General features: G+C 28.7%; 1 pseudogene; it reads left to right on the top strand.

The window, feature by feature from the left end:
- Positions 1–9,729: 9,729 nt before the first annotated feature.
- Positions 9,730–14,515, top strand: part of LOC105112063 (UTP--glucose-1-phosphate uridylyltransferase-like) — a 22,131-nt pseudogene continuing 17,345 nt past the window's right edge.

Genomic DNA, 14,515 nt, shown 5'->3' with positions numbered 1-14,515 from the left:
GTCCTGAAACTTATTTTTCATCCCGGTCGACATCGTTTAACCCGTATTGACCTGGTGGACTCGGTTTTGACAGAAAATGACGGTTGACTCGAGAAAATATATTTTAAACTCTTTTTTTTTCTTTTTTTTTATCTATTATATTTTTTTTTTGTCATGAATAATAAGATAAAATAACATTCCTAAAAAATTTTAGTTAATCCAAAATTGGGTTACAACATATTGCATGAAATATTTTTCTAAATTCACATAGGATAATGAACCATCTCTTGATTATATATTTACTTTTGTACAGTTTATATTATATACAATATCTACCTATTTGTTACCTTTGATTAGGATAATGTGTAGCAGGATCAAAACATAACACTCTCTATATAAGATAACTTAGTAATCTCAAGTATAAGGATCACTTACACAATTATTATTTAGGTTTTTCCGCAGACACATTTGATCTTTCCATATGAAATTCTTATGCAAGTTATCAATGTACATATCATCCGACAAGCACCTACATATTAGCTCTAGGTATCTCTCATACCTCAACTCATGAAAACAACAACTTCTTTTTATTAAAAAAAATATAATATATATTAATCTCGACAACTCTAATTAATATCTAATCATAATAGAGCATTGATTAGGAGCATTTATGAATAATGCTTTGATGTAATAGGAATTTCATAATTATAACAACCTTATAATTTCCTTTGTAAAACATTTTTTTCTAAGAACTTTATCTTTACTCTAGATTTATTAATCAAATATTATATTCATTAATAAAATATTTGATAAATATTAAATATAAATAAGTCCTTATTTATAAGTTAAATATATTTACATAAATAAATTTAATATCACATGTAATTAATTGATTAACTATAGGGCTTATACATTAACCGTTTAGGGAGTAACTAGCATAATCTTACTAGTTACTTTCTAAGTTATTAGTTACCTTTTAAATCTCATTTAGAGAGAGAGAGGAAGATGAAAGAGAATAAAATTCATCATCTAACAAAAGTGATAAGAATATCTTCATTTATGATTTCTTTCTCCTACTTATATCTATTTTTAAAAAAAATGGTCTAGAAAGTAACTAATAGAATATTACTAGTTATTTTCTAGACATGATAAAATTTCTTATGAAGCAATAGTAAAAAGATAGGACTTGATAATTTTGAAGATTTAAAATGTTTAAAGAGACAGTATTAGAAAGAAATCATAACTCTTATCATGCCTCTCTTGTTATCTATATGTATTTTCAAGATGATGATGATGATATATTTTGGACAATTTTGTTGGTTTACTATAAAATTAATAAGTTAAAAACAAAGTTAATAAAGATGAAATATATTTTTTTTCAACCTTTCAAAAATATCTTCCAAAAAAACAAGGCTATAACTTCATTTATTATGTCATCTCCTCTAAAGGCCTAGAAAATTTTAAATGGGGAGCCATCATAATAACTTTAAGATTGGAAAGCAAATATTACTTTTGGAGGAGCCAAATGGATAACTATTGTGAAAATTTAAAAAATTTAAAGACCATAATTAAAATATTTTAAAACTTTATAGTTATCATGCCTCCCTAAACACGTCATAGTTCCACCCTTGCCAAATGAAGGGAAATGTGACATTCTTTGTAGTAGAACTAGTTATACAACTTGTACTCTAAATGTGGGTTGGATAAAAAATCTTGAAAGAGAAAAATTGATGTCCAGCCAATAAAAACACATTTGTTAAACAATAAAAATAAAAAATAAAATAAGCATAAAATATGATACCAACTCTATTAACTCATTAAGTTTGTGACTCAAGTTACCATAAACAATAAACTTGAAAAAACTTTAAAGTGCAATTTTTAACTAACCAGATATTAAAGAATTAAATTAAAAAAAATCATATGTACATAAGAGGAAAAATAGTTATTATAAGTTTTTTAAAAAAAACCATGAGGCTGCTCGAGCCAACTCATATAATTTATAGGTCAAGTTATAAGATCAAGATAACCCGATAAAAAGTAAAATAAAAAAATAACGAAACCTATTTTTTTCTTCAAAAAAAAATGTTGAATGTTGAATCAAGAGATAAAAGGATTAGAAAAAATAGAAATTATAAGCAAAAAAAAAAAGCTTGAGCCTATAGGTCAAGTCTTAAAATTGAGAAAACTCTACAATGAAAGGAAAATGAAGAAGATTGTGAACCCTAATTTTTTTAAGAAACCAATGTCATATTATGATATGAGACAAAAAAAAAAGAAAAAAGAAAAAAAAGTACCAACCATATTAGCTTATAAAACTTGTGCCCTAAGTCATTTGATCGGAAGCACTGAATATGAAAAAAATCATAAAGATCAATTCTCAATAAATTAAATATTGAAAGATAAAATTAAATAAAAAAATCAATAACACAAAATGATCCAAAACAAAAAAATAATTATTAAAAGGAGGGAAAAAAGTGAGAACCATCTAGGTTAACTCGTCAAAATTATAAGTCAAGTTATGAGAATAAAAAGAAAGCATGAGGTCTATTTAAAAAAAAAAAAACAAAAAAAATGAGATCAAAAAACAAAAAAAAAATAATTGTTAAAGGTTGAAATTGAAAAAAAATCACAAAAAAATTCAAAAGAAAAATTAAAAGAATAGGGGTAAATTTTGAGAGAAAAGAAATGAGAGGGTGGATAATTTTGGACTAAAAGATTAAATTGAAAATAAAAATAAACTTTTTTAAAAAATAAGGATTAAATCTAAAAAAATTAGGAAATTAAAAATCTTGATTGAAGAATAAAATTGAAAACAATTGAAAGTTTACAAAACAAGAAAAAAAAACAAAAAAAATCAGGATTAAAAATTAAAAAAAATAAAAAATCTGAATTGAAAGATACAATCCAAAAAGTTTTTTGCAAAAAAAACTATAATAAAAATTAACAAATCCAAAAAATAAGAATTAATAAGTAAATATATCCAACGAAGGGGAATACCTTAAAATTTCAGATGTGAGACGCGAATATCGAGGAAGGAGAGAAAAAGGATTGAAAAAATATTTGTTCCAAGGGATCCATTTTTAGCCCATTAAACAAACAAATAAATCAATAATCCATAGATGTACAAACTCTATCACTAAATTTAATACCCTTAAATATTTTTGAAAAATTATAATACCTTTAAATTATTTAAATATCCATTACATAATTATTTAATACATGTGATTTTTTTATATATTTTTAATGTAATTTCTTATTAAACAAACAAATAAATCAATACCCCATAACTATACAAACTCTATAAAAACTTTTCTTTAAATTTAATACCCTTAAGTATTTTTGAAAACTATAATACCTTTAAATTATTTAAATATTCATTATATAATTATTTAATACATGTAATTCTTTTATATATATTTTTGATATAATTGCTTGAATATCTATTTTCTATTTACCTTTTTTTTCGCATTGCCTAATATGTGTATCATATATAACTCTTTTTTTAATTTTTCTTATCATTCTATGTTTCCTATATTATTTTTCCTTTTTTGATTCAGTATTCAATCTCTTGTTTCCTATATAAGATATTCAATCCATCTTTCCTACATAACTCCTTTTTTTGTTATCAATCCAAAAGAACTTTTCCTTTTAAAGCAACTTGGTTTTTTTTTTCTTAAACTAGTACAAAAAAAACTTTTAATTGTATGCATATATTAAAAATCATGGAGAAGTATTTTTTTCTTTATTATTATCTATTTACATAATTCATGGATCATGGATTTCAATCTTATAGTTCATTCAATTAACAACAAATACAATAATGCATTGTTTTTTACATTGCTTGACACCTTCCACAAATTTTTTTTTAAATTTATACTTTTATAATATTATTTAACTGTTAAAAATAAAATACTTTGAATATTTCATTTTTTAAATATTTCAAATCATAGATGTTAATTTTTTTTTAGTATTTTGAATATAATCCATGAATGTAAAGGAATTAATATAATAATTTTTATATTAATTCTATGTGTAGAGTCCACATTCTTATTGAAAAGTAGGTATGGAGAAGCCATCTTCCCCTTCAATCCTCTATGCAAAGCGGGGAAGAAGAAAACGGTTTCGTATTTATGTGACACACAGAGGGTTGTTGTCTTATTGTTGAGAAATCCATAAATCAAATGGCTAGAAAAAAAAATGCTACATAACCTTCTGAAAATGGGTTTGAGCCTTAATTCTTGTGTATCAAACATCACAAAAGAAACCATTCGTTGTCTAGATTAATTAGGCTCAATTTGTTTTGTGATGCACGGTGATTTATGTTTTGCTTTAATCAACATACACCACAGTTGTCTATATATATATCATACTAAAAATTCTCTTTTGAAATCTTGATTAATAAAATATTATAATTTATAGTTTTTATTGAGCCCATTGTTTTCAAACTACAGTATCAAAAGCTATTTGCATATTTACAGTGTGTGTTCGATGTCATGGTAAATTTTGAGATTATGATTTGAAAAGATGAATTAAAAGTAAAATTAGTGATTAACACATAATATAGTTTTAACTCACGTTGTGAAATAGAACCCTTAGACAATAACTTACAAGACATTAAGATAAACTGATGGGGCTCTAGTTTTACTGTGAAATTATCATTGTGCGCATAGATTCAGTGTCATTGTGGATTGAAATAATAAAATGATTATTTTGTCCTAGTAAACATGGCATAATTGGCCTTGTGAATGAGGGTATAATAGTTTTTTTAATCACTATTTGCACAATGAAATTATTGATATGACAATGAAGGCAAAATTTTCATTTTAAATGTATAGTAAAATTACCACAACACCCTTGAATCATAATTGTCGTGCCTTGGGTCAATGGGTTTGTTTTGTCTTATCATTTTTTTAGTAAATATTGAGTTTAAAAGGGGGCAGTTTATTACTTTAGCACAAATAAAATATTATTTAACATGAAAAAGGTGGTTTTGTGTGAGTTCTCCCGTGATAACCCAGCTAAAATTGTATTTCGAGTGGAAATTAAATTATTATGCAACCTGAAAATAAAAGTGAGTAGAATAAATAAAAGAACTTAAAACAAAATAATGAGAGGGGTCAAATTGAACAAAGGAAAAGGTGGTAAAGCATGAATTAATTGAGAAGGAAAGCTTGGGTGCAAAATAGGAAACAAAATAAAAACAATGGGTCAATGTGCAAAATGTGAAGATAAACGCCCAATTTTCTTCTCATGGCTGATGGCATATCCAGCGAAGAGAGGGGGAGGAAATTTTGATTTTCTCTTTCAAAATTCTTGTCAAATCCACTCAAAATTAAAAGAATTAGTGCGTGTAAAAGTTAGATAAGGAATCAAAAGGGAGAAATTGAGTGTTTTGGGTGGTTTTTGGGATAAAGTAAGGGTTAGGGTTTTGGAAGAAAAGAGGGAAAAGAAGGGATCGATGAAGGCTTCAGGTTTTTTTTTTTTTTTTCAATCCAGCACTTTTAAAAGCATCCCATTAAGTTAAGAAATACCTCCACATAGATTAATTTCATTGAATTTATGATTTTGTCAATGAATTGAAATTATTAGACGTATGAGAGGATAAAATTGAATTAATTGTATGATGAATGGATGTAATTGTGGTTGATTTATGTCTGTATGCGTGAATTAGGGTTGGGTAAGGATTTAATTTAAAAAATATAAAGGATGAGAACCCCTCCCTAATTGTGTTGAATTTCGGCCAATAAAAAGAAATTGGTAAAGAAATTAGTAAATTGAGGATTTTGATGAAATTAATTAGGATTGTAGGGGATTATGATTAGATGAATGTTATTGGATAAAAGTAAAAATAAGAAAAGAGAAAATAGATCCTATTTTTTTCTTTCCCATGTTCGGCCAAAGATGTATTGAAATGGGAAGGATTACAAATTTCCTTTAACTATTTATTATAGAAAAATATGTTTAAATGATTTTGATAGAGTCACGTGTAGGCTAGAAAAAATAAAAATAAAATGGATTTGGTTAGATTAAATAATAAGAGATTTATATAAAATGTGTTGATTAAAAAGAAATGGACCTTTTATATAACTAGAAAGGGAATTCTCGACAAGAATAAAGTAAAATTAGAATTTTATATGAAGAATGTAGTTGACTGAAATAATAAATGATTGACAATTAATGTAATGATTTAATTGGTATAGAAGAGATTGTGAGATTTAATTAATAGCAGAGGACGAATTCGTGTATATAGATATTAAGTAGGTATTTGATATTTTAAGACAAACTATTAATTATATTAATTTTAGATGAAATTTTCTTTATTTTATATCTTAGTTTGAATTGTAAAAGAAAAAAGGTAGAAAAACAGATAGACTAAACCCTGGTTAATAGAATTAGTGTCCGGATTATTGGGTGAATAGACAAACTATTTCCTAGGTTAATGAAAAATAATGCCTTAATGAATGAAAAAATTGATAAACAAATCACTAATTAATGGGATCAACACCCAGGTTATTAGGCGAATGGAAACACTATTTCTTGTGTTGATAAAAATAGTGTCTTATTGAATGAATGGATTGAGAGATAAATTCCTAACAAACGAGATTAATGTCCGAGTTATTAGGTGAATAAAGAAACTATTTTTCAGGTTAATGAAAATAGTGCCATGCTGAAAGGGAGATTGGGAGACTAATTCTTAGTTAATGAGATTAATACGTGAATTATTTAGCAAATGATCAAATCATTTATTGGATTAATGGAAACGATTTCCTATTGAATAGACTGATTAAGAATCTATATTTTTTGTTAATAAATAATTAAAAAATACAAATTAATTTTAGATAAGATAGATATTTGAGTTAGCCTATAAACAATTTTGGTATACTTGTAAAGGTTGGTATTATTATAAATATTCTGCAAAGATGTTAATAAAATAAAAACAAACCTTCCTGTTAAAGGATGTGGTGAATTAAATATGTGTGCATGAATATATGTAATTTTTAATAATGTGTAGAGTTAATTACATCTAATATATATATATATATATGTTCTTTTGTGTATTTCTAATTATTTTAATTTTAAATGTTTGTATATGCCATAATTATGAAATGTTAAAATGATAATTCTATTGAATGTTTGTTAAAGGAAATACAAGTTGATGTTATGGTTAAGACATGAATATTTAGGATGATGGGATAAATATTATGATTACATGTGGTTAAATTGTTGAATTGATAACTCGATACTAAAGATATATAAAAACAATTTGTTAAAATTTTGATAAAATAATTTATATATAAAAAGAAAAAAATAAATTATTATAATTGGATATATAATTGGTATTTTTAAGTTATTACATCTTAAATCTTTAAAAAATTAGATTGTGTTAATTAAAAAATTTTAAATAAATAATTTTTATTAATATCATAATTTTATAGGTTTATCACTATATCATATTTTTAGGTTATGAGTTTAGCATGTTATTGCAACTCTAAATTAGATAATATTATTTTAATAAATTTATTGTTGTTATCATAAATTTTTTAGAATTAAATTAACCAAAACTTAAACTAATAGTAATTTTTTATTATTTTTTTAATCACAACCGTATCCTATTTATTTAATTCAAAAGGAAAAAAAAATAGTACTAGCCGCGTCATGATGCGGGGCCATCGATCTAGTTACTAAAGCTAAACAAAGTTTATAGAAACCAATCATGACCAAACAAACACATGGATCGAGGGGGTGTGAGAGCTGTCCACAGCTTTGCGTAAAACAGGCGCCACCACTTCTTTTACGCGCCACCACTTCCTTTTCAAGTCTATCTCTTTGGCTTAACTAAAAGGCCGAACGATATATTCTCCTGCATATTCTCCTTCATCCTCTTACCCTTTGACGCCTATTTTTGGCCCTTTTGGCCTTCCTGCCCGTCCAAAAACACTGTTTGTGGCGTAGCGAATTCCATCACCTCCACACAGCACCACCCCTTTTTTTGCCTATCACATTTTTATTTTATTCCGATTCCAGAGACAAAATTTTATTGTCTTTTACTCTCATCATTATTTACTCTCTTTTAAGTCTTGTTATATTAAAAAAAAAATCAACAAAATCTCTGTTTTCTAGGCACACACGTTTTCTTTTGCACCACACCTTATCACGATTGTAGATACATGTCAAAATAAATAAGAAAAATATGGTTCGATTTAGTGATTTAATACAATAAAATGATATGAAAAGTATATTTTAAGTAGAGTTTCGTTAATGTTTTTACTTTAAAATAATTTTGCAGGCAACTTCGTAGCACATGCTTTTAACATATTCCTGTGTCCGAAAAGCACCATCTTTTTTTTTTTTGTTAAAAAAGAAAGTTTGGTCCGGACAACAGAGCATAAAAATTATTTTTAAAAATAGTTTTTATTTAAAAATATATTAAAATTCTTTAAAAAAAAACCGTTGAACCGCTAAAAGAACTTAGTTTTGATGCGTGGAGAGGAAGAGCTAAAAAGAACAGAGCCATCAATTCAGTCCATACCTCTTGTAACAATTCTCAATTAAGTCCCTAAACAAAACAAAAATTCTTATCAGTTGGGTTTCAAGCATCTCACACATTTCTCAATCAGGTTGTTTTGTCGAATATCTATAGATATTTTCAATTCAATATGCATAATATATAACTCTAAACAACTAAAATTTGCAGAAACTTGGATATAAAAATTAATATATACATGAAAGGAATTGATTGTGAAAAATATCAAATAATTTTTTTTAGGTGAGTGTTGGGTATTGTAATACATAGTGTTTTTCAAAAAAAAAAAACTCTAAACAACTAAAATTTGCAGAAACTTAGGTGAGTGTTGGGTATTGTAATACAGAGTGTTTTTCAAAAAAAAATATTGTTGCTCCTATTTATTATTTAATAAAAATAAAATAATTAATGTGTGTGTGTTTTATGTAAAAATTGAAATATGTATATATCATATTATATTTTAAAAAATAAATGTTAAAATAATTAATGTGTGTGTGTTTTATGTAAAAATTGAAATATGTATATATCATATTGTATATAATATAAATATATATTTTAGGTTAGTTTAGGCAAATTTTGAGTAAAGTTTAATAATATTTATATTATATTTATTAATCATTAGGTAAAATAATTATTTATTTATGATAAGTCATGTTGAATAATATTTATATTATATTTATTAATCATCAGGTAAAATAATTATTTATTTACAATAAGTCATATCTTTATCAAGTTCAGAATAAATTATTCTTTTTTAATTTTAGATACAATGCTCTTTCATTAAAAAAAAATGTCTATTATAATAAATATATGCAAATTTCACTTTTATTTGAACAATGAAACAAATTAATTAAAATAAGAGTGATCAAGTTGTATTTGATTAGTATTTTAGAAGAAAAAATAGAGAAAGAAATAATATATAATAAGTAAAAACATGTCTGTTTGATTGAGGAGATAAAAATAAAAATAAAACCATGAAATAAATTTGTTTTTAATTAATTTCTATACTTTAAAAATGAAAAATATGTAAAGGTATATTTACTCTCTATTGTCTCGTCTTGATAATAACTAAACATTACCCTAATAACCTCTCATTCTACGAAACAATTTTGGGACTCACCTGAGAAATAGGTACTAGTTTAGGGATTAACTTGGGGTTTCTCAAAACAAAAAAAAAAACCCTTCATCACCACCACTACTTGTATATATAACGTACCCTTTCAAACATCCTCTTTTCCTCACGCAGATTTATTCTTCATTTGTCTTTTACTCTCTCTAACCTCTTAAGATCAAATCAATCAACAATGGCTACTGATACCGAGAAGATCTCTCAGCTCAAATCCGCTGTTGCTAATCTCAATCAAATTAGGTAATCTTAATTTGCTGCTAATCTCACTAATCAAAGTGATTCCGTTTCGTAAATGAGATGATGAAGCCAAGAGATCTCAGATCTACCGACAATTTCTTGATTTTGTTTCGTGATTTTGTGCAGTGAGAGTGAGAAAACTGGATTCGTCAACCTCGTATCTCGCTACCTCAGGCAATTCATTATTCTTGAACTAGTTTCCTTTTAAAATTTTGATTTTGTTGCTTAAAAATTAAATAATTATGTTTTTTTTTTATAATTGCGATATATGTATTGGTTCTAAGTGCAATGTGATGGAGTTTTTTATATATATATTTGGATATTTTTTTTGTTATGAGATCTGAGATTTGGAATTTATTGAATTATTTAGTGATTGTTTGATTTTATTTTTTTTGTGAATTTTGTGTGTGAAAGTGGGGAAGCGCAGCAAGTTGAGTGGAGTAAGATTCAGACACCTACTGATGAAGTAGTGGTTCCTTATGATACCTTGGAGTCAACTCCTGAGGGTAATTGATAATAATCTAAATTTTTATTGCATTTTTGAGCCCAAACTTGTGTGGTTGTTGCTTAAAGTGATTTGAATTTTTGTTGCAGATCCGGAGGAAACCAAGATGCTTTTGGACAAGCTTGTTGTTTTGAAGCTTAATGGAGGTTTGGGGACAACAATGGGATGCACTGGTCCTAAGTATGTAAACTTTTGTTCGTTATGCTTTGTGCATTTTAATTTGTACATCAATACATCAAATTGCCAGGGAAAAAAAGAGAGAAGGCAAATGTCAGATTGGTGACCACAGTGTTATGGTTATTTTTTATTTTGGTTGAAATGAATTACCCCTTTGTTTGTGGAACAGAATGGAGGTTAAGGAGATGCATATGACATTGAACTTGATTTTTTGTTGTTGTGTTTCACAGGTCTGTCATTGAAGTTCGTAATGGACTGACATTTCTTGACCTTATTGTCATCCAGATCGAGGTGAGTGTTTGTTGCTTATCTTCTCTTCTCTTCTGCTTTGATTTGATATGGTTCTGTTTTTGCATGGATCTAACTGTTAAAGTTGATGCAGAGTCTTAACAAGAAATATGGGTGCAGCGTTCCCTTGCTTCTAATGAACTCATTCAACACTCATGATGATACACAGAAGGTGCCTGATCCTTACCTTTTTCTCCTGTTCTGTGTCTTGTCCTTGTTAGATTCAAATTTTATACTAACACCAGTTGTTGTCATCCAACTTAGATCATTGAGAAGTACTCAAACTCAAATATTGAGATTCACACCTTTAATCAGGTTTGTGACACTACAGTTTGATCAGTTTCCTTTAATATTTGTGTTTTGCTTTGCTGAAAATGTTAAACAACAAATTGGCCTTTTCCCCTTTGGAATTGCACAGAGCCAATATCCTCGTCTGGTTGCTGATGATTTTGTGCCATTGCCTTCAAAAGGACACACTGACAAGGATGGATGGTATAGTTTCTAATTTCTGTATTTTACCATATGAAGTTTAATGAATATCTTTCAGTCAATTTTACCATTTTGCATGCACTTTATAATTATATCTTCTATCAGATGCACTGTGATAATAATATACTTGGCACTTGACGCTTAAGAGTTTGAATATGTTGTAAAACTAGGGTAGAGCTTGAACTTCTCTGAACTCTAATTGAGACAGTTGAATTGAAAACTCTTTGATTCACCTGCTGTTCTGAGCTTGTGAACTTCCACCAATCTATTCCACCTCTTACTTCTAGAGTCTTATGTAAGGGACTATTTGGATGCTTATCAGGTCATTTATTTATTTATTTGTATACCAACTTCTAAGGAGTAGTATAAACTTTCCTGACTCAATTTATGATTTTCTGACTTGATTTAAATCCAGAAAGTAACTCCTATACTTGCATACTTATGCTCTCTCAAATTACTTCCTTTCCTTATGATATGTGACAAAGACATGCCTATAATTCAATTAACTGTTTATTGAAAACTGAGTGATGAGTGTAACTTGGCATCGAGCGTCTGGATCACTGGCCATTGATGAAAGCGTGTCATAATTGGAAGATAATGTATCTAATCTAACTTTGGCATATCTTTGTTGTTACCTGTAACTCCCTTGAAATTTTGGAAGCTGATGGTATCTGATCAAGGTTTGTCCCTCCTAAAGAAAGAAAAATTTTAGTGGGATCCATTGTTTCTTAAAATTCGGAAATGAAAGTAAAATAACACCTGAAAAACGTTAGGAATTGTACAATGCAAGGAATATGTTTGAGTGTAAAGTTTAATTTATCAAAAAATCTTATTAATGTATTATCTTCATGCTTGCTGTTCTGAAAACTTCTATTTACTCATGAAGGTATCCTCCTGGACATGGTGATGTGTTCCCATCTCTAAAGAACAGTGGCAAGCTTGATGCTTTATTGTCACAGGTTGATGCTATGATGTGGCTTTTGCTTTATCCTTGTGATATTAAGAAGTAATTTGTGCTCCTCTGGTACTTTAGTTCTTATGTCCTTCGTATTTCCTTATCGCCTTGTAGGGTAAAGAGTATGTATTTGTTGCCAACTCAGATAACCTCGGTGCTGTTGTTGATTTGAGTATCCTGATTTTGGTTCTCATTGTAAACTTTGAACTTCAGGATTTTATTTTTGTCATACTCTGTTCTGGTTTTAATGATGAAAATTCTTGGAATAGAAGTCTTGCAGCCTGTTATATCCTTGACTTAGTGCTGCAGAAATCTTAAACCATCTGATCAGAAACAAGAATGAATACTGCATGGAGGTACAAAAAGACGAATGCAGCCAGTTTTAATCTAGTTTATTGATTCAAAATTTGCTTTTATACTTTGTGCATCTGCAGGTGACACCCAAAACCCTGGCTGATGTGAAGGGTGGTACTCTCATCTCTTACGAAGGGAAGGTTCAGGTATATACCTCTTACCTGGTGTTAGCAACTCCCACCTTGAGTTCAACAGTCCAACAGAATTGGATAAAATTCCCAATATAGCTTTGCATAAATTATTCTAAAGCATACTTGCTTGAACTTGCAAACGACTTGATTCTGTAGACTTGGAAGTGCTTTCATTTCTCATATTTGACATTTTTATCTGGATCTTTCTTTTTCACTCCAATTTTCAGTTTTGAGGTTAATTCTTTTTGCTCATGCTATGTTTGCTTTTTCCTCTTTCTTTGGGAATGCTCCCATTCACTTTGCTCCCTCCAGCAGCCCTGAAGTCTCCCCTTTCCTCCCCCTTCCCTCTTGAATCAAAGTTATCGAGAAAAAAGGAAGAAAAATATTGCTTTTGGTGTTGACTAATACTTTTTCCTTGATTATGTGATGCAGCTCCTGGAAATTGCACAGGTCCCTGATCGGCACGTAAGACATGTTCTGATCCTTTTTTCAGATAATGTGTTCCTTCCAGTTTTCATTTTGTATATCTATAATGGATAGCTAGTGTTGCCTTTTAGATACATGTCGTAGATCAGTAGCCTTTAGATAAAGGGAAGAGACAACATTGAGTTGCTAGTGTACAGTATTGAGTTAAATGGCACCAGTGGAGAAGAGGGAGATTAACCCGCATTGAGGCTGGCAGCATTTCTGTAATTGAATCTGATTATTCATTTCCTTCAATCCATCTGGCATTTGCTAAGCAGATTGCCTTGATGGCAGTGGAATAAGCTTTCATGTACACTATTTTTGGAGAATTCTCTTATTTGAATTATTGTCCAACTGATTCTGTTTGAAACAGGTCAATGAGTTCAAGTCGATTGAGAAGTTCAAAATTTTTAATACAAACAACTTGTAAGTCAACCTTGCCATCAATGCAGCAATTATACTTTGATAGGCTACTAACAATATATGCTATAACAGGTGGGTGAACTTGAAGGCAATCAAAAGGCTTGTGGAAGCTGATGCGCTTAAGATGGAGATTATTCCAAACCCAAAGGTATGTTCTTATTTCTTTCCTTTTATCTGTTGTTTCTTTGTTTGCAGAGATTTGAGTTACATTTTTAGAATGGCAAATCATGATCTTGCTATCAGGAAGTGGATGGAGTCAAAGTTCTTCAGCTAGAAACTGCAGCTGGAGCAGCAATTAGGGTACTTGATACTCAACATGATTTTTCATGAGGTTTTTATGTTGAAATCACACATTTGATGCAATTTTTCCTTGCCTACCAGTTCTTTGACCATGCAATTGGTATAAATGTACCTAGATCTTGATTCCTTCAAGTGAAGGCTTCTTCAGATTGGCTTCTGGTTCAGGTTGCTTTCTTTTCTTTTATGTCACTGTCACTGGATCTTGGTGAAGTGTTTGAGACTCGCATAACTCATTTGCTTGCCTCTTTTGCAGTCTGATCTTTACACTGTAGTTGATGGCTTTGTCATCCGAAATCCAGCTAGAGCAAATCCTGCAAATCCTTCTATCGAACTGGGGCCAGAATTTAAGAAGGTAAAAAAGTATTTGATAATCAAGTATTCTTGGGAGTTTTTTTCATTTATTATTATTATTCATGATTTTTTTTCTCCTCTTGACAGGTTGCCAGCTTCCTGAGCCGATTTAAGTCGATCCCTAGCATTATCGAGCTTGATAGTCTTAAGGTTGCTGGTGATGTATGGTTTGGTGCTAATGTTACTCTCAAGGTATTACATGTTCTTT

This window comes from Populus euphratica, unplaced genomic scaffold, assembly GCF_000495115.2.
Source record: "Populus euphratica unplaced genomic scaffold, PopEup_1.0 scaffold320.1, whole genome shotgun sequence".
Lineage (NCBI taxonomy): Eukaryota > Viridiplantae > Streptophyta > Magnoliopsida > Malpighiales > Salicaceae > Populus > Populus euphratica.
The sequence above is the reverse complement of the archived record's forward strand: the minus strand, read 5'-3'. Positions and strand labels throughout refer to the sequence as shown.